Source organism: Schistocerca gregaria, chromosome 7, assembly GCF_023897955.1.
Source record: "Schistocerca gregaria isolate iqSchGreg1 chromosome 7, iqSchGreg1.2, whole genome shotgun sequence".
In the NCBI taxonomy this organism is placed as follows: Eukaryota; Metazoa; Arthropoda; class Insecta; order Orthoptera; family Acrididae; genus Schistocerca; species Schistocerca gregaria.
In genome coordinates, this window is record NC_064926.1 from 85,424,747 (window position 1) to 85,445,888 (window position 21,142).

The following is a 21,142-nucleotide window of genomic DNA, read 5'->3' on the forward strand; positions in this document are numbered from 1 at the left end:
ATATTAAGATATTTATCTCACTGGCAGAACAGACGAGTAATACGTGTTTTACTGAATGTTACTGGATAGTGAGATATGCACAACTTCGTTGTCCGACTGAAACCGACGTCCATGCATTTCTCTCTTCGTGTCGCCCAAGACGTGTGTTTTGATTTCATGGAGCATCACAGTTTCTGCAAAGTGTCATATAGCGTTGCACATGGATTGTAGTTCCACGTTCAAGGAACTCGATGGTCCCTGCAATCAGAGAAGAAGACTATCTTAACAGAAATTTTCCGAAGAGCTTTGAATTTTTCCTTTTTTGGCGGGGGAGATGTGGGATATTTCCAATGTTGGCTTTTCCATTTGCACTTGGGCTGTCGTATTTTTCAATCCGTGATTTGCAAGTCTTTAGCGACCTGAAGAAAGCCGTGGGTGTATGTCGGTTTTTAGCCGGACGTGGAAGTGCAAGAGTGGATGTGGTTTTGGATCCGTCAGCAGCTGACTGCATTCTATGAAACAGGAAGTGATCTTCTCATCTCCCAGTGCGATAAATGACTTAATGTGTGTGGTGATTGCTTTTGAATGGAACGATTCCATGGTCCCGTTGTAGTGGTTCAAAAATGGCTCTGAGCAGTATGGGACGTAACTTCTGAGGTCCCCTAGAACTTAGGACTACTTAAACCTAACTAACCTAAGTACATCACACACATCCATGCCCGAGGCAGGATTCGAACCTGCGACCGTAGCGGTCGCGGGGTTCCAGAGTGGCCTAGAACCGCTTCGCCACCCTGGCCGGCCGTTGTGGTGGGTGTCCGGTTTTCAGTTAACTTTCTTATAATGATGTCGCACACTCACACTGTGAGAATTAATGTCTTTTTCTTCTGCTTGGTAACCGTGGCGGATATTGTCAACGGTCAGTGTGCTTTCGGAATTGTATTTACAAGTCTTACAGCATCGCCACAAATTAATTATATTGCAGGGTTTGTTTGTACAAATATTGTGCTGTGGCAAATTATTAGTAATGTCATTGTTTCCACTATTCAAGTGTACATATCTATGCTAGTTCACGCATCGTTAATACCCAGACAAGTTTTCGCAGCAATACAGCAGAGAGCTAGCTGTCTAACGAGTGTCTCTGGAATTCAATAGAGCGGTCGAAATTACATTAATAGTGATGACCATACCGACGTCACATGACGTAATGTTGATGTCACGTTCATTTCTAACACACAATACTAATGAAGCGTTGGCTTAGCAGTGATAAATAAATTGGGTCCATGCCGTGTTGTGACTGGCTTAGACTGCCATCATGTCAGTGTGATGCAATGCGATGTCGTGACATGACGAATGTCGTGACATGACGAAACGCGACGTTAATGTGACGTCGAGAGCAGTGCGACAAAACCCACGTAATTCGATAAAGTATGTAAAATTACGGAAAATACGGAAAAATATGAAAAAACTACGAAAATGCGTGAAAAATACGTTTCACTGGGGAAGAATGAGAGCACTTACGTAAGTGTGGTCTCTGTTGGTGCCTCGAATGATGTAATATTACTTAGTTATTAACAAATAGACCTAGCTGAAGCGACATAACGTATTTTGTTATTAGCGAATAGACACAGTCTAAAACTTCTCCTTGTAGTGCCATTAAGTGTTCCCAGCTATAAGAGATGAAGACAGTAAACGATTGGTTCAGTAGCAATGATAAATAATTTGGACACATGCTGCATTGTGACTGGCTGAGCGCTCTCACTCCTGGTAAGGAGCTATATATTCTTTATAGTAGGTTTTCAGATAGGAAATAGATTGGTGGAGGTCTGTGACCGAAACAAGTCTGCTCGAAAAACACACCGTAATTTATTCACTTTTTTTACAAGTTTCATTGTAGCGTTTGAAAATAGCTGCTGTTTGCAGGCCTCAAATTCAGCCTGTGTGGCGTTCAAGCCAAATGGCAGCATAATCATGGATTATACTAGTCCATCACCTTATTCTTCATATAACTCATCACATTACACAAATATCCAAACTCGTACCATGAATTTTGAACTCTGCTACCAATGTGCTGAGCAGTTTCAACTTCAGTAGCCATGGCGAAGTCGCTGTCCAGTGACAGACACACATTTTCTCGTCTAGATTCACGCGCAGTAACATTATATGTATTGGGGAACAGTAGTACTCTTGATGGCGCACTTTCCTGTAGTTTTGCGAACTGTGGCAACTCCAACAGTAGTGGCTGCTGCGGCAGTGATACAACGTAACTGAACGATGGTGGCAGCGACAGTGTACCGTAGAGCTGAAAGGCATTAGAAGTGCAGCTTCTGTTGCTGTGATAATGAGGCTGGTAGTGTGTGTATGTCCTCAGTCAGCAGTTCCACTACACTATCAGTAGTTCATACAGGGTGTTTCAAAAATGACCGGTATATTTGAAACGGCAATACAAACTAAACGAGCAGCGATAGAAATACACCGTTTGTTGCTATATGCTTGGGACAACAGTACATTTTCAGGCAGACAAACTTTCGAAATTACAGTAGTTACAATTGTAAACAACAGATGGCACTGCGGTCTGGGAAACTCTATAGTACGATATTTTCCACATATCCACCATGCGTATCAATAATATGGCGTAGTCTCTGAACGAAATTACCCGAAACCTTTGACAACGTGTCTGGCGGAATGGCTTCACATGCAGATGAGATGTACTGCTTCAGCAGTTCAATTGTTTCTGGATTCTGGCGGTACATCTGGTCTTTCACGTGTCCCCACAGAAAGAAGTCACAGGGTTTCATGTCTGGCGAATAGGGAGGCCAATCCACGCCGCCTCCTGTATGTTTCGGATAGCCCAAAGCAATCACACGATCATCGAAATATTCATTCAGGAAATTAAAGACGGCGGCAGTGCGATGTGGCCGGCCACCATCTTGCATAAACCACGAGGTGTTCGCTGTGTCGTCTAAGGCAGTTTTTACCGCCACAAATTCACGTAGAATGTCCAGATAGCGTGATGCAGTAATCGTTTCGGATCTGAAAAATGGGCCAATGATTCCTTTGGAAGAAATGGCACCCCAGACCAGTACTTTTTGAGGATGCAGGGACGATGGGACTGCAACATGGGGCTTTTCGGTTCCCCATATGCGCCAGTTCTGTTTATTGACGAAGCCGTCCAGGTAAAAATAAGCTTCGTCAGTAAACCAAATGCTGCCCACATGCATATCGCCGTCATCAATCCTGTGCACTATATCGTTAGCGAATGTCTCTCGTGCAGCAATGGTAGCGGCGCTGAGGGGTTGCCGCGTTTGAATTTTGTATGAATAGAGGTGTAAATTCTGGCGCATGAGACGATACGTGGACGTTGGCGTCATTTGGACCGCAGCTGCAACACGGCGAACGGAAACCCAAGGCCGCTGTTGGATCACCTGCTGCACTATCTGCGCGTTGCCCTCTGTGGTTGCCGTATGCGGTCGCCCTACCTTTCCAGCACGTTCATCCGTCACGTTCCGATTCCGTTGAAATTTTTCAAACAGATCCTTTATTGTATCGCTTTTCGGTCCTTTGGTTACATTAAACCTCCGTTGAAAACTTCGTCTTGTTGCAACAACACTGTGTGCTAGGCGGTGGAATTCCAACACCAGAAAAATCCTCTGTTCTAAGGAATAAACCATGTTGTCCACAGCACACTTGCACATTGTGAACAGCACACGCTTACAGCAGAAAGACGACATACAGAATGGCGCACCCACAGACTGCGTTGTCTTCTATATCTTTCACATCACTTGCAGCGCCATCTGTTGTTGAAAATTGTAACTACTGTAATTTCGAAAGTTTGTCCGCCTGAAAATGTACTGTTGTCCCAAGCATATTGCAACAAACGGTGTATTTCTATCGCTGCTCGTTTAGTCTTTATTGCCGTTTCAAATATACCGGTCATTTTTGAAACACTCTGTAGATGCATTACGCTGCTGGAACAATAAGAGATCGTACGTATATATCCAAATATATATTTATCAATAACAATAGTAATTAAATTGTTATTACTATTATTCATATCTACCAGTCTTAGTCGTCTTGTGCCTATGGCATCTGGCTGGTCCCTGCTAACATTGCTGACGCTGCGTCATCCTGCCACTATGAGAACGAGACCTCGAACGTGACGGGCTCAGGCTGCCAGGTTCATAATACAATAAACAGAGGGTAGAGTAGAGCTCGATTCCTTCTGGTCGATTGGGTCTCCCGCTATTTTACTGGCTGAGAGCGAGAGAGAGAGGTTTCCCTTCAATTTTATATGTCATATGACCATTATAGCACAACTTGTCTAATGCTTGTGGTGGGTTGACTTAGGTGACTTTGATTAATTTCCGGTGTGTACCTGGTGGGGAATGGGAGGCGATAGGAGTTGGGGTTGACATTGGATGTAAGTCAGCCAAGTGTGTAATTTGACACCAGATGTAAAACCTAATATCAGATGTGACGAGAACGTTATCTGTCCCCGAAATCTCCATGCTGTCCTACTACTGCCAACTACTGACTGTTCACCTATTTGCTGAAAAACAAAACAATATCTTTGATTTACGTAATGCAGCACTCTCTCTCTCTCTTCCTCCTTCTCTCTCTCTCTCTCTCTCTCTCTCTTTCTCTCTCTCTCTCTCTCTCTCTCTCTCTCTCTCTCTCTCTCTCTCTCTACAACTTTAACTAAAGGTCCATAAATGGATATTGTCTTTTACACTGAAGATTCTACTATTTTCACATTATTTAAATTATTAATGCCAACGGCCTTGCCACAGTGGTAAAAACTGTTCCTGTCAGATCACTAAAGTTAAGCGCTGCTGGGCTTGGCTAGCAGTTGAATAGAGGACCATATAGTTTACCGAGAGCGGTTGGCAACCGAAGTGCACTTTTGTGAGAAAAATTGAGGATCTACTTGATTCAGAAGTAGCGACTCTGGACTCGTAAACTGACAACACTTGGGAGAAAAATGAGCTGACTACAAGCCCCTGCATATCCACATCCAGTGACGATAACAGGATGAGGATGACACGGCGGTCGGTTAGTACTGATCGGACTTCTGAGGTCTATTTGGAAGGAATATACTTTAAATTATTGATAAAATAAACGATAATCTGTGATACAACCGCAATAAAAAATTGTAACTTTGGTAGTTACACAATTTATTGAAACAATTTCAAGTGCCACGAATTGTTGGCAATAGTTGTTCCCTAAAGTTAAAAAAAGAACTAGTGCATGTTGCAAAATGCATCAACTGAGAGCGAAATGAAAGAAAAATTATATTGTGAGTTAATGGCTTGTATTTACTGCGTCTTTACAACTTACGTCTGGAAACTGAACACCTAGAGGATGGGAAATGTATAGTACAGAATAAATCTTCTAGGTTTCCAGGCCGCGTCAATTCGAATAAAATTCTCGAGCTTTCGACGGCTATCTCCGCCATCGTCGTCAGGAGGGCAATCACAGACTGCCGGGGATAGCACGATTTTCACTTACATACCCACGAATACCTCCCCCATGAATCATGAACCTTGCCGTTGGTGGGCCTCAGCGATACTAATAGCCGTACCATAGGTGCAACCACAACGGAGGGGTATCTGTTGGGAGGCCAGACAAACGTGTGGTTCCTGAAGAGGGGCAGCAGCCTTTTCAGCAGTTGCAGGGGCAACAGTCTGGATGATTGACTGATCTGGAATTGTAACACTAATCAAAACGGCCTTGCTGTGCTGGTACTGCGAACGGCTGAAAGCAAGGGGAAACTACAGCCGTCATTTTTCCCGAGAGCATGCAGCTTTACTGTATGGTTAATGATGATGGCGTCCTCTTGGGTAAAATATTCTGGAGGTAAAATAGTCCCCTATTCGGATTTCCGAGCAGGGACTACCCAAGACGACGTCGTTATCAGGAGAAAGAAAACTGGCTTTCTACGGATCGGAGCGTGAAATGTCAGATCCCTTAAACAGGCAGGTAGATTAGAACATTTAAAAAGGGAAATGGATAGGTTAAGGTTAGATATAGCGGGAATTAGTGGCAGGAGCAACAAGACTTCTGGTCAGGTGAATACAGGGTTATAAATACAAAACCAAATAGGGGTAATGCAGGAGTAGGTTTAATAATCATTAAAAAAAAGTAGGAATGTGGGTAAGCTACTACAAACAGCATAGTGAATGCATTATTGTGGCCAAGATAGATACGAAGCCCACGCCTACCACGGTAGTACAAGTTTATATGCCAATAGCTCCGCTTGATGAAATGTATGATGAGATAAAAGAAATTATTCGGATAGTGAAGGGAGACGAACATTTAATAATCATGAGTGACTGGAATTCGATAGTAGGAGAAGGAAGAGAAGGAAACGTAGTAGGTTAATGTGGAATGGGAGTAAGGAATGAAAGAGGAAGCCGCCTGGTAGAATTCTGCACAGTGCATAATTTAATCATAACTAAGACTTGGTTCAAGAATCATGAAAGAAGGTTGTATATGTGGAAGAAACCTGGAGATGCTGGAAGGTATCAGATAGATTATATAATGGTAAGACAGAGATTTAGGACCCAAATTTTAAATTGTAAGACATTTCCAGGGGCAGATGTGGACTCTGACCACAATCTATTGAACTGTAGAGTAAAACTGAAGCAACTGCAAAAAGGTGGGAATTTAAGGAGATGGGACCTGGATAAATTGACTAAACCAGAGGCTGTACAGAGTTTCATGGAGAGCATTAGGTAATGATTCACAAGAATGGGGGAAAGAAGTACAATAGAAGAAGAATGGGTAGCTTTGAGAGATGAAACAGTGAAGCCAGCAGAGGGTCAAGTAAGTAAAAAGACGAAGGCTAGTAGAAATCTTGGGGCATCAGAAGAGATATTGAATTTAATTAATCAAAGAAGAAAATATACAAATGCAGTAAATGAAGCAGGCAAAAATGAATAGAAATGTCTCAAAAATGAGATCGACAGGAACTGCAAATTGGTTAAGCAGACATGGCTAGAGGACAAATGAAAGGATGTAGAGGCGTATATCACTAGGGTATGATAGATACTGCCTACGGGAAAATTAAAGATACCTTTGGATGAAAGAGAACCACTTGCATGAATATCAAGAGCTCAGATGGAAACCCAGTTCTAAGCAAAAAAGGGAAAGCAGAATGGTAGAAGGAGTACATAGAGGGTCTATACAAGGGCGATGTACTTGAGGACAATATTATGGAAATTGAAGAGGATGTAGGTGCAGATGAAATGGGAGATACGATACTGCGTGAAGAGTTTGACAGAGCACTGAAAGACCGAGTCGAAATAAGGCCCCAGGAGTAGACAACATTCCATTGGAGGAACTACTGACAGCCTTGGGAGAGCCAGCCCTGAGAAATTTCTACCATCTAGTGAGCAAGATGTATGAGACAGGAGAAATACCCTCAGAGTTCTAGAAGAATATAATAATTTAAATCCCATAGAAAGCAGGTGTCGACAGATGTGAAAATTACCGAACTATCAGTTTAATAAGCCACGGCTGCAAAATACTAACTCGAATTCTTTAAAGACGAATGGAAAAACTGGTAGAAGCTGACCTCGGGGAATATCAGGTTGTATTCCGTAGAAATGTTGAAACACGTGAGGCAATTACTGACCCTACGACCTATCTTAGAAAATAGATTAAGTAAAGGCAAACCTACGTTTCTAGCATTTGTAGACTTACATAAAGCTTTTTACAATGTTGATTGGAATATTCTCTTTCAAATGCTGAAGGTGGCAGGGGTAAAATACAGGGAGCGAAAGGCTATTTGCAATTTGTACAGGAACCAGACGGCAGTTATAAGAGTCGAGGGACATGGAAGGGAAGCATTGGTTGGGAAGGGAGTGAGACAGGGTTGTCGCCAATCCCCGATGTTACTCAATCTGTATATTGAGCAAGTAGTAAAGGAAACAAAAGAAAAATTCCGAGTAGGAATTAAAATCCATGAAGAAGAAATAAAAACTTTGAGTTTCGCCGATGACATTGTAATTGTGTCAGAGACAGCAAAAGACCTGTAATGGCAGCTGAATGGAATGGAAAGGGTCTTGCAAGGAGGATATAAGATGAATATCAACAAAAACAAAATGAGGATAATGGAATGCAGTAGAATTAAGTCGGGTGACGCTGAGGGAATTAGATTAGGAAATGAGGCTTAAAGTAGTAAATGAGTTTTGCTATTAGGGAAGCAAATTAACTGATGATGGTCGAAGTAGAAAGGATATGAAATGTAGACTGGAAATGGCAAGGAAAGCGTTTCTGAAAAAGAGAAATTTGTTAACATCGAATATAGATTTGAGTGTCAGGAAGTCATTTCTGAAAGTATTTGTATGGAGTGTAGCCATGTATGGAAGTGAAACAGTTTATATAAGTAGAGTATAAAAGCTTTCGAAATGTGGTGCTGCAGAAGAATGCTGAAGATTAGATGGGTAGATTACATAACTGATGAGGAGGTATTGAATAGAATTGCGTAGAAGAGAAATTTGTGGCACAAATTGACTATAAGAAGAGATCGGTTGGTACGACATATTCTGAGGCATCAAGGGATCACCAATTTAGTAATGGAGGGCAGCGTTGAGGGTAAAAATCGCAGAGGGAAACCAAGAGATGAATACACGAAACGGATTCAGAAGGATGTAGGTTGCAGTAGGTACTGGGAGATGAAGAAGTTTGCACAGGATAGAGTAGCATGGCAACCTGCATCAGTCTCTGGACTGAAGACCATAACAACAACAACAACCCACGAACCCGCTGGCACCGATCAGAGAGGGCCGAAAACACAAGTGCGCGGAAGTAGAGTGGGGCAGCTCGTAGCAGCTCTGGTCCCCAGCGGGAACGATTGACGCCAGGTGGCGCGAAGCGTGGCCGACGATAAGACAGGCCCCGCCTCGTAACCCATAAGCTGCCTGTCACGTGGCCAGGGTAGGCTCAGCTCAGTAGATGAATGACGTTTCGAAATATTTTGACTAATAACTGGCTGTTCACGTACTAACGAGAAATGCGTCTTCTGCTGGATGCCGCTTTACTGGTCTTTTGATTATTACTAGTACTGCGGCGGAACATAACTTCACAGTACAGAGTTGTTGGTTGGTTTGAGGGATAAAGGGACCAAATTACAGGGTCATCAGTCCTCAGTACAGTGTATGTTAAGGTACACACTCAACATAAATTATATAACTGCATGTTGTTACTTTTCAGTCTCTCCTGCTGAACAGTCCTAATTTCATACTACATGTATTGCCTCATGCAATTGATAATCCATCCGCATTGTTTTGTCGTTTCATTGTACATATCACACACATGAAAAATTACTGATGAGTCCCTGGAATTCTAAATTTTCCCTGCATAAAAACGCAAGATAAACTATAACTTATGCACATCATTGAAAGGATTCTCACAGTGAACGTCATTCGTCTACTTTAAATGAAAGATTAGCTACCTGACGTAAATATGAACCTAATTATATCTCTTGATTTACATAACTAAATAACAAGCAATTAAAATTCTGTTGTAACCTTTATTTATTCAACGCTTCAGCCCTGTGCATAAAAGATCAAATTGTGGCTGAGATTGGTAGTTAATTTGGTTTAAATAATTAACAGGGGGGAAATCTCTGACAAAGTTACTGCTTATTCACAAATTAGAGAACAAAAATGCAGTAAACATACTACCACTTCACGGTATCAGCTATCCACTCACCTTGGTGAAGAAACCACTTGATGATCCTTATGTGTATTTATGTAAATTTCTAAGACAAAAAAAACACTTACAGTAGCTATGGGCATGTAGACCTAAATGAAGATGAAACTGTAATTAAAGAACAAACTTTCAAAATCAACAGCAAGAATGTTAATCAATTGCCTACATAAGTTTTACCTTGCTGGAAATGGAAAATTATTTTAAGTCACATGCTACTGAACTTTCTTAGAGTAATAGCCTGTATGAGAGATTTTTCCACTGTACTACAATTATAGCGAATTTATTCATCACTCAAGGAATTCAGAGGATTTTAGGGTTCTACATTCTCTGAAACACTCAGAGGGAGAATTATTTAAGAAAGCTCAAATGACTGTATCTGTTGCACAGCTGGAACTCAAAATGAGTGCATTTATTACACAGCTGGAACTAAATTTCTAAAACACACACACACATACACATGCACATATGCACCTTTAAAGTAAATCATCAGTATAAAACTAAATAAAAATATAAAAGTGATAAAGTAAATAATTTTATTTATTTAAGATGTGGTGATATACATTTATGTGCTACACAATTTTGTATCTATGTGCGTAGAACAGACTTATTTTTTTAAATTTTTCTGGAACTATCATTGAAATCTGTTCTTTTATCATAAGTTTCTCAAGATAATGAAGAAGAATCTTGTTTGTACACAGAGAAATGTTCTCTAATTTATTTAATATGGTGTTTGCAACACACATTTTCGTGTATCAGTAACCTTAGAGTTCACTAATATTCTATAGCTTATGAGCAACTGAAAGCTGTTTTCCACATGTAATGAACTGCCGCAGATGATTTTTCAGAAGTGAAGATACTATGTCCATGCCAGAGCCACAGCAAATAATGCTCCCTCAGAAGGCATCAAGTCTTTAGCAAAGTCATATGAAGAATCTCCTACAATTTCTTCATGCAACCGCAACCACACAGTGCATATTTCACATTTTAGCTTTTGTAAGACTTTCCCAGATGCATGACTTCCTATGTAAGTCAGAATAGGTGAGGTATCATACAGAATGTCTTCTATTTTGAAAATCTCACCTAATATATGTGCAGATATATGTGTATCAATATTCCGATCTTCGCTCTGCTGCTCAGGAATCAAAGTTTTCAGCTGTACAGTGTGTGAGCAGCAAACAGTAAATCATTATTAAATCTAAGCGTTCTTAAATTTTCCAATGCCTAAATGTAACATATGGAATAATTGGCACCAACTCTCAAAATTGTCACATTGAAATTTCGCTAGAAGAATGTAATATGGAATTCAGAATGAGATTTTCACTCTGCAACCGAGTGTTCGCTGGCAGAATTGAAGCTGTGAGGACGGGTCGTGAGTCATACCTCAGGAGCTCATATGTAATAAAAAAACTGAGTTACTCGATCAACTAAGGAACTTAAACGGATGTCTTACGACGTCCACCCCGAGCAGATGTAAAGAACAAAATGAGATTTTTTGAAAAAAGAGATGATAGAGCACTTGCCCGCGAAAGGTAAAGGTCCCGAGTTCGAGTCTCGGTCCGGCACACAGTTTTAACTTGCCAGGAAGTTTCAAATATGGGATTACCTCAAGAAAGAATTTACTGGTTAAAATCAAAAATTGAAATGTGTGTGGTGGATGAACAACATTTGATGAGACAGAGAGTCTCCAAATTTTTAGCCAGTGAAGCATGTCACTTAAAAACTTAACCTGACTACCAGAGGTAGTTCTAACAGCTTCTTTGCATGGATCATTGACCACTTGGTCCTCAAACACACTTTTAACATTAACAACTTTTCACCAATGCACTATAATCTGAAGGAAAACAGCAGTCTGATTTATCTCTCTAGATGTTTGAGGCATATATTTTGTTGCATGTTTTAATGCAACTATATTATTTTCATTGAAAAGTCTTAAAGCTAATTTTACATTCTGCTTTTATATGGAAGACGAATAGAACACTATGGGCGAAAGAGTGTGAACATACTTAACTAATGAATTTTTTTACCTTTTTCAAACAGTAGTTCTAGATGACTATATTGTGCTGACAAAATGACCGAATGGTTATTAATGTCAGGAAAATACAAAGTCTTATTTACATTTTTCTTTGACTCCCAGTTATTCCACACAGATTTTAATATATGGACTACATCGAACATAAAAAATAGCTTTCTAGAAGATCCAATGGATGTACAGTACTGGGCTATAGGATTTTGTTTGGAGTGAAGAGTTCAAAAGATTTTCTGTTCACACTGTTATTATCAGCAATGAGGCTGACAAGTTCAAATCCTGTCTCTTCTACCATATGGTTAAAGGCTTTAATGTTCAGCTGTCATACCTGGACCAGGTATAATAGCCACTGCATCAACATATTTGAATAGAAGAGAAGAAATCATAAAAGCTGGCTGTCTTAGCACATGTCCCAGCATCAAAAGTATTATTTCCATATATTTCACCACACTTAAATGAAACCTGTGGCTCCACATAAATCTCATCCATGAAAATGAACACAAACAGTTCTTGTTGTTTTAAATACTGAATCATATTTTTCAAATATTGGCTACTTTCAAGTGAAGAACTGAGTAGCTGGTAAATACAAATAAACTTTTCTCAGAGAAATGTAAGCAGAGACTGAATGCACATATAAACAACATGCTAATATCATGGTTTTGTTACCATATTGCCTTTTGTTTTTTTATATCTGTGACAGTTCAACGTGTTCAACAAAAAAATTCTGTCTATGTTCATCATAGTTGTATGTAATTTGCAGATACTGGATGGCACAGTCTAACTTACTTCTGATATACGGCACTATCTTCTTTTCTTCCTTTTGCAAGATAATGCTGCCTAAAGTGTTTTCAGAATTGAGTCTCCTTGAGTTACTTGAAGAAGCACCAACAAGGTGATTACTGGCATTATTAACGTTTAAACTGTGACTCAATTCACGATTCATTGTGATGAAGGAAGTGGCACAAGGCACTCCCCTATCAATTCCCAACAGACAAAGACGCAGTTTATTATTATCATCATCACTGACCACTTATTAGTAGTAATTTTTCTGGTCTCCAAGAGTGAACTCATGTAATTTAAGCTTTCTAGTGCGTCCCGTGCAATTAGTTCTTATTGGATTCTATACTATCCTGATCGAATTTTCGCAGGTTGTCTTCTTCTACATCAGCAAGGCGTTTTGCTTTTGTGGCGATTTTAGAACAATATAATGGCACGTTTGGAAATATAGTTGACACGGCTTCTTCTGTTAGTTTAGGGATTATTCGTGGAAACACTATTAGGTCACCTTTGTCCATAATTCTGTCTACTCGAATTACGTATGATGCGTCCAAATGTTTCGCACGTACAGCTGGTTGTTTTAGTTTTAAGAAATCCGTTGGGTTGTGACGAAGCCCCACACTCCGGCGATTTTCATCGGATGGCAGTGAAAACATCATTGTGTTCTCAGTTTCTGATTTGTAATTCGATCTGCATTTCGATATTCCACAAATTCTATAAACAAATTGAAATAATATTACTGTAAGACTTCGAAATACCTGTCACAATTAATTTATAGTACCACAGTTTACTAATAATAACGTTTATTGTAACTGGAGCACTCTACACTAAACTTTGATGTTATATGCCTTCTTGATATAAGTATTTACTTCCAAACACTTCGGTATATAAGCACGAAAAGCCGTTGAGCTGTGTGCACACTTGGACAGTGACTATATTAGTATGTTGCACAATACGATGTACTTATTTTAAAACTCCCGCTGAAAGAAGTTAGATGGTTAAGTAAAATCCATGTGGTTGAGGTTATGCACACTTCTGATCATTATACTTTCACATACGCCTATTTTATTTTTAAAACATTGTAGATGCGTTGAATGACTTCAGGATACACGTTTGAACAATAGTGGTTGTAAATAACTTACACTACAGAACTTCGCCCACATAAAACTCACACACAAAGACACTCAACAGCTAACACGAGACACACAAGAAATCTACACTGTGGCCCGAGATGTTGACGTCACGTCTTTCTCGTGGGCCTCGGCGCGAAGGACCGGCGCCAAGTTTCAAACCGGCGCTCCCGTTGTGGCGTCGCAACTAGTGCGAGCGCACAGTTTTCTATCAAATATTTACTGTGAAATGTAGACAGACTGTAAAGTAGCCATCAGATTAGCATATGTGCTGTAGCGGGCAGATTACCGGTGTCCGTTCGTCTGACGTCACGACCATATGGCATGTCTGTACCGTGAGAATGTAAGACCTGTGCGCTAACTAGCCGCGTGTATAACGTGGAACTTTCATCTTTAATAACTTCTAACTGAGGAACCTGAGGAAATTAAAAGTTAATATACTAGTTTCTGTTATGAATAAAAATAAGTCATCCAAATTTGAGCTTTGAAACCTGCATATTTTGGAAATTAGAAAAATCTTACAGAAAACGCAAATTTCTACAATTTTCGAGTCTAAATAAATACCATTATGTATAGATCACCTTCAGTGACCATCCGACTATGAAACAAAATCACCTTCCGTGCTTTTGTATTTATTTTGAGAATTTTACTTTTAGAAATTCACCTATAACTTTGTTAAAACCATAAATGTTTTGAATTTTTGTGAACAGTTATTTTATATGAGTAGGTGAGAGTGAATGAGTGTGCCTGAGTGAATGAAAGAGGGACATTCGCCATTCTTTGCAAGTGTATAAAATCTAGGTTGGAACTCGCAAGTGTTCAGACGATGTAACCGTGGGAACAGAGTCGCCAGTGGTTCCCCATCTTAGTGAATGTCGGATGTCCAAGAGTGTATGGTATTGTACAAGCAGCCAGAACGTTCGCGAGTATTTAAATAATTTCTGGAAATAAAGTAAAGTCTAGTTTTCCTTTCGGTTTGTTAAATTATACAGTAAATTTTGTGTAACAAGAAATCATGACGTAAATGATTCAGAAGTCATGACTGGTGCGTGCTAGATTTTGGCGCGAGGCGCACCCAAAGAGTTAATTCTGATTGGCTGTGGGATGTGTGAGCCAATGAGATGCGAGGACGGTTAGCAGACTAGGAGAGTGAGTCGCGAGTGGATGGAGAGTCGCGAAGGAACTGTGATCGAGAAGAGACATGCTTGATGTGTCCTCGCGAATAATGTGTAAAATGAAGTCATAAAACGGCTTCATAGGTTCGGTACTGTGCGATTTGAGACTGGAAGAGTCCAGTAACGCGTAGTGTGAGTTTGAGCGAGTTGTGACTTTTCGTTCCGCGAAAGACGCGAGTAACTTTAATAATTAAAAGCGTGGCGGTACTTCGTAAACTTTTACTAAGTGCTTATGGCGAGCATTAACGTTAAAAAACGAACTATTATTGAACATCGACTGCAAACGTGTATGTTAGAAAATCGTCTGTGTTGCAGTAAAGTAAATTCCGTAACTTTGAAAGCTAATTCTGGCGGGGTTTGAGTGTGGATAGAATTGTGAACTGAACTTTCTTCAAACGTAGATTAGCGGGCTGATGATCAGGCTTAAAGACAATAAAGAGCTTAAATAGAATTACCAACTTCGCGTTCTCGTTTGAGTAAACAATTACTACCATTCCAATAACTCAATTTATTTAGGAAGATTGCTCATAGATTGTATTTCAGCAAACATGTATCGCGGCCTCCGGTGAGCGGCTATTAAATTGCAGTTTCTTCAACACTGCTTTTCTGCAATTTTTCCAGTAGCTGCTATCAGGAGAGGCGAGTGCAGCAACTACCTAAGAAACGAGGTAGGTGGATTTTCTTTCAGGGAAAGGAAACTGCGCGATAAGAGCCTGACCCGTCGCAAGTGGTGCATCGGCCGGGAAATAAAAATAGTAAATTCCAGTGAATTTCCAAAAAAAGCAGTAGTGACAATTACCGGACAATACAGAAGTGCTCGCTATGTGTAGGAACTGTGTAGCGTACAAATTAATATCGCCACGTGAATAGGAAGGACAGTGAAAGTGTCCGTGAACTGTAATGTGTTGTACGGAACGGAAGAATTTTTCGGTGACTACGCGCCGATTGGAATAGCAGTCTACGACGGCGTCTGGCAGACGACGAGCTACGGAGACTACGCAGAGGCGACGACAGCAGTGGCAGTTGGCAGCGCTGATTCGAGCGGGGGCCCGGAAACTGGTACAGCATTGCAGTGTATGGTGAACGGACCCGCAGTTTCATCTAGCAGCAACGCAGCACGCCGAAGCACAAAGTTAAGTACAGTGCTTTTGAAAACTTTGTGTGTTTGTGGAGTCAAACTGAGAAAAATGGCTGAGTTTCAACCAAGTGACAAAAAGGCGGAACTAAGTTGTGATAGTGGGATGGAGACAGGGGAAAATGACCCCATGAATTTTAGTTTAGACGTGTCTCAACCCAATTTCAGTAGTAGTTTGACTGATTCATCCTATGTTAATTATAGTTTGGAGTCAGATCCAAATATGTCAGTGCCCAGTGAGTTACAGTTACCCATGCCGGTAGTTAATGTTAATAGGGACATTGTATCAGCAAATGAGGGGGCGAAGGATAATGTCGCCAGTATGCTGATGAATCTATTAACTAAGATGAACGTGTTGGATTCCAATATGTCAAGTAAGATGGATTCCAGTATGTCAAAATTGGAAACTAATATGTCACAAATGGAAACTAATATGTCAAGTAAAATGGATTCAAAAATGTCTAAATTAGGATCTGATTTAAGTAATGAGATGACTAAAATGGGCGCTGATTTAGATTCCAAAATATCCGATCTCAGAGACTGTTGGAAGCAAGATTTAGCAGTGCTCAGTAGTAAAGTAAATGTTGAAATACAGCAGGTTAAACTAGAATGTACAGAAAATATTGTTCAAGTGCAAAGTGAATTGACGACACGAATCGAACAGGTTACTGAGGATCAACAGCAATTTAAATCCCATGTTGATGCAGAATTAGATAAGGTATGTGAGCACATAAAAGTGGTAGAGAATTCCAATGAAATTAATCATGCCGCCTTAGAATGTAAAGTAAATGATACCAAAATTCGGTGTGAGAAACTTGGAGAGCAAGTTGTAAATAAGGTCAATAATTTAGAGACTCACATAAGCCATTTCAGTGAAAGTGTGAATGAGCAACTTTGTGGGCATGAATGCAGACTAACCAAAGTAGAACAGTGTGTTTCTAACCATAGTGATAGTATAATTTCCAGTGGAATAATTGAATCTACCGAGGTTGCGTATGTTACCCACAGACAGTTTTTAAAATTTGACCCAAGTAAGAACATGCACCCCAGAGAATTTTGGAACGATTTTGAAGACGTTTTGCCGAAAGTATGGAGCGATAAACAAAAGATAGGCTTTATCACTTCAAATTTGATGGGAGAGGCCAGAGTATGGGGGAATTTAGCCTCTGAAAAATACGCGAAATTGTCAGAATTTAAATTAGCGTTCTTTGAGGAATACTGGGGAAAGAGAAAGCAGATGGATGTTCTTAATCGGTTCTGGTCGGGAGAGAAGTATGACCCCAAGAGAGAGGGCATCAAACGATTTGTTCAAAGGTGGATAACAACTCTGTCCTACCTTAGTAATAAGTTAGAAACAGAACAGATCATATTAGGGGTAGAAAATAAGCTACCGTGGAACTGGAAAACTAAGATCATATCTGCGCCCCGAGATAACATTGACAAGTTCGTACAGTATTTAGAAAGGGTTGAATCCGTCCAAAAAGAAGAAGAAAACATGAGGAGGGAGCATCGCCCGCCTGCTAGGCAGAATGACAATCGCGCGGATGTAAACATTAATAGGATGGGTGTTCAGAGAGGCGGCGGATACCGTGGCAGTTCACGTGGTAGAGGAAGAACATATGTTAACAGGTTCAATGAACGCGAGCAGTATGACAGCGGCCGACAGATGTCAGGAGGTGAGGCGGTCAGCTGGAGGCATAGTGATGACGCACCGCGCTCGGAAAACCATTAATTGTCTACGAGTGTGCTGGCGATCGTAGGCAACAGCGTTTAAAGTTAAATCCGCTGGCAAAACCATTCATAAGAAAGCAGCCTGAACGACCACCTAACATAAATGTTGTTGCTACAAAATTTAGGGAGGATAACGTAAAACAGACAGAGATAGCAGCTTTAAGTCAAGTGGAGGTTAATGAACCAATTAACTGTAAGAATAATCATAAGAAGCCACTTATTGAAGAACTAAGTACTAGTTATAAGGGTAATAATCAGAAAGACATTATGCACAGTAAAACTAATGAAGAGCTGTCGGATAGGGGTGAGAACAGTAATAATGGCAGGGTTGTGACTGTGCTTGATAAGATAATTGATGTTGTAGATAGTTACGAAGAAGAGGATAGATTAGAGGAGGAGGTAGAGGTTAATGACGACGCCTTGGATAGGGTCGTAGAAAAGGAGGTTAATGAGAAAGAGGGGGAAACATTGGAAAAATGTTTTGACTTAGCAATAGTGGATAGGCTAATAGGAGCTGCCACTAGAATTGAGGGTGATAATAAGCATGAAATAAACCCTGTAAGTGTGAATGTGATTGCCACCCAAAAGACAGGCTTCGAAAGGAGAGAAATTGTGCAAGATTTATTGGAGGAAGCAGAACCCAAAATAAATAAAGAGTACTTAGGGCAACCGATAGTAGAGCTAAGAGTATTAAATGAACCAGTTAAATGTTTGATAGATACTGGATCGGAAGTCTGTGCAGTATCCCAGAACTTGGTAAATGAACTCCCTAACAGTAAACAGATTGTTAAGATGCCAGTAAGTGGCTTGAACATTGTAGTAGCAACCGGTAAGACTAAGAAGACAGTAAAACAGGAAGTGTTTCTACCCATAGCATTTAAGGAAGTAGAAATAAGACAGAACTTCTTAGTTATAAATGGACTGAGTGTAGACATATTGGTGGGGGCTGACTTTTTGAATAAATATGAAGGATGGGTGAATTTTTCTACCAATGATGTTATGGTAAAAATTAAGGGTAAACTAATTACTATACCTTTCATCGGTAAGCAGCTATGTGAGGATCCTGAGCAGAATGATTTTCCTATATGTATTTGTAAAACAGAGAAATTCTTGGAGGGCTATAATGAGTACGGTGGCAAAAAAGTAGAGGATCCGTCTGAGCTTGTGAGTGTCAGAAATAGGATCGAGGAGAAATTACTAGAATTAATTGATATTGATGAAGCAAGGAAAAACGATTTAAGACAAATACTAGTCAAACATGCCGAGGTTTTCTCAGATCAACCAGGGCTAGTAAAGGATTATGAGTGTTTTTTGACAGTGCAGAAAGACGCTCATTTCTTCAAAAAACCATTTGCAATCCCAGAAGTACATAAGGAGACAGTACGTGACTTAATTCAAAATATGTTAGAGTGGGGAATTATTGAAAGGGCTGTTAGTGTGTACAATAACCCGCTAGTCATAGTTCCTAAGAAGGATGGCTCAATTAGACTAGTGTTGGATGCTCGAGCATTAAACAAAATAGTACTACCTGAGAGTGACCGTCCAGAGAATATTGAAGAACTGCTACAAAAGTTTAAAGGTGCTAAGTTCTTTACATCCATGGATGTGACCTGTGGATATTGGAACCTACCGTTAGCAAAGGAATCAAGAAAGTACACGGCATTCTTATTCGAAGGTAGATGTTATCAGTATAAGGTGGTGCCGTTTGGTTTAAATATAAGTGTATGTGCCTTTGTAAGAGCTATGTCGCAGGTATTAGGGGACCATCTACTAAGAAGAATTACAGTGTATGTAGACGACGTTTTGATATCGACACCAACGTGGGAGGAACACTGTATGTTATTGGATGAAGTATTGAGGGCCATAAAATTGGGGGGTATGAAATTGAAGCTAGACAAAACTGAATTTGTGAAGAAAGAAATTAAATTCTTGGGGCACATAGTGAGTGGCGATGGTATCATGCCGGATCCAGAAAAGATTAGAGCAATAAGGGATTATGCTGCACCTACAACACGTAAAGCATTAAAGGGGATGTTTGGTTTGTTTGGGTTTTATAGAAAATTTGTGTCTGGACAATTATTCAATGCACCGTGCCTGCGAGAACTCTTAAAGAAAAATGTAGTTTATAAATGGACTTCTGAGTGTCAGAAGGCGTTTGAAGAATTGAAAGAAGCTCTTATTAATAGTAAGATTTTGAACCATCCCGATTTTTCGAAACCATTTTGTCTGGGATCTGATGCTTGTGGTTACGGGTTAGGAGTTGAACTATTTCAGTTGGAAAAAGAAGGAGAAGAGGAAGTCCACAAGACCATAGCCTTTGCGAGCAGGTCATTGCAACAATCCGAGAAAAATTATAGTATATCTGAACTTGAAGCATTAGCTGTTATTTTCGGCCTGCAAAAATTTGAAAAGTACCTTTTAGGACATGAAATTTGGATCTACACAGACCATAGTGCCCTTACATATTTAGACTCATGTCAGCTAAAACATGCTAGATTAAGAAGGTGGTCCCTGTATTTACAGCAATTTAATTATAAGATGATATACATTAAGGGTTCCGAGAACATCGTGGCGGACGCCTTATCAAGAAGTGTGAAAGATACAGGACAAGAAGGGAAATCTTTAAGAAATACCGATAATAATGAAGTAATGTTGGCCATCATGCAGCTCCAGGACGATGGCTTAATTAAGCGCATTTGTAAGAACCTACGGAGGGAACAGAACCAGGATGACAACATTAAATTAGTAAAGAGTAGATTAGGTCATCCAGACTACCCAAAATTACTGGTCTACTATAAAGTGCATAAAGATGTCTTATTTAGGCGCAGGAAAGACAGTGAGGAGAATTGGAAAATATGTTTTCCGGAGCAACATGTAGATGCACTTATAGACTACGTACATTGTAAGTATGGGCATTATGGCGCTCGTAAATGTATAGCTAAGTTAAGTGAAGTGGTAATTTTTGATAATATGTGGAGAAGGGTGCAACAGCGATTAGAATCCTGTGATCGTTGCCAGAAAGTTAGGGCCAACAATAGAACTATCCAAGGACAGATGTATTCAGTAGAACCACAAAATCGGCTGGATTTAGTAGCTGTAGATTTATTTGGTCCACTACCAGTGTCTAGAGGGGGATGTGAATATGTGTTTGTGATGGTGGATGGGTTTACTAAGTACGTAAAATTTTACCCAATTAAGAAAGCCAACTCTAAAGTATTAGTGAATAAGTTGGAGAAGGACTATTTTGGGAAGATAGGAGTGCCAAAGGCAATATTGTCAGACAATGGGCCCCAGTTTATCTCTAAGAAATTTAGTGAATGTTTACAACAGAGAGGTATCGATCACATAAAAATCTCCGCGTACTTTCCTCAAGGGAACATGTGTGAGCGAATTATGAAGGAGTTAAACAGATTGTGTAGAACATATTGTCATAAAAAACACTCCGCTTGGGCCAATTATATTGAATACTTCGAAG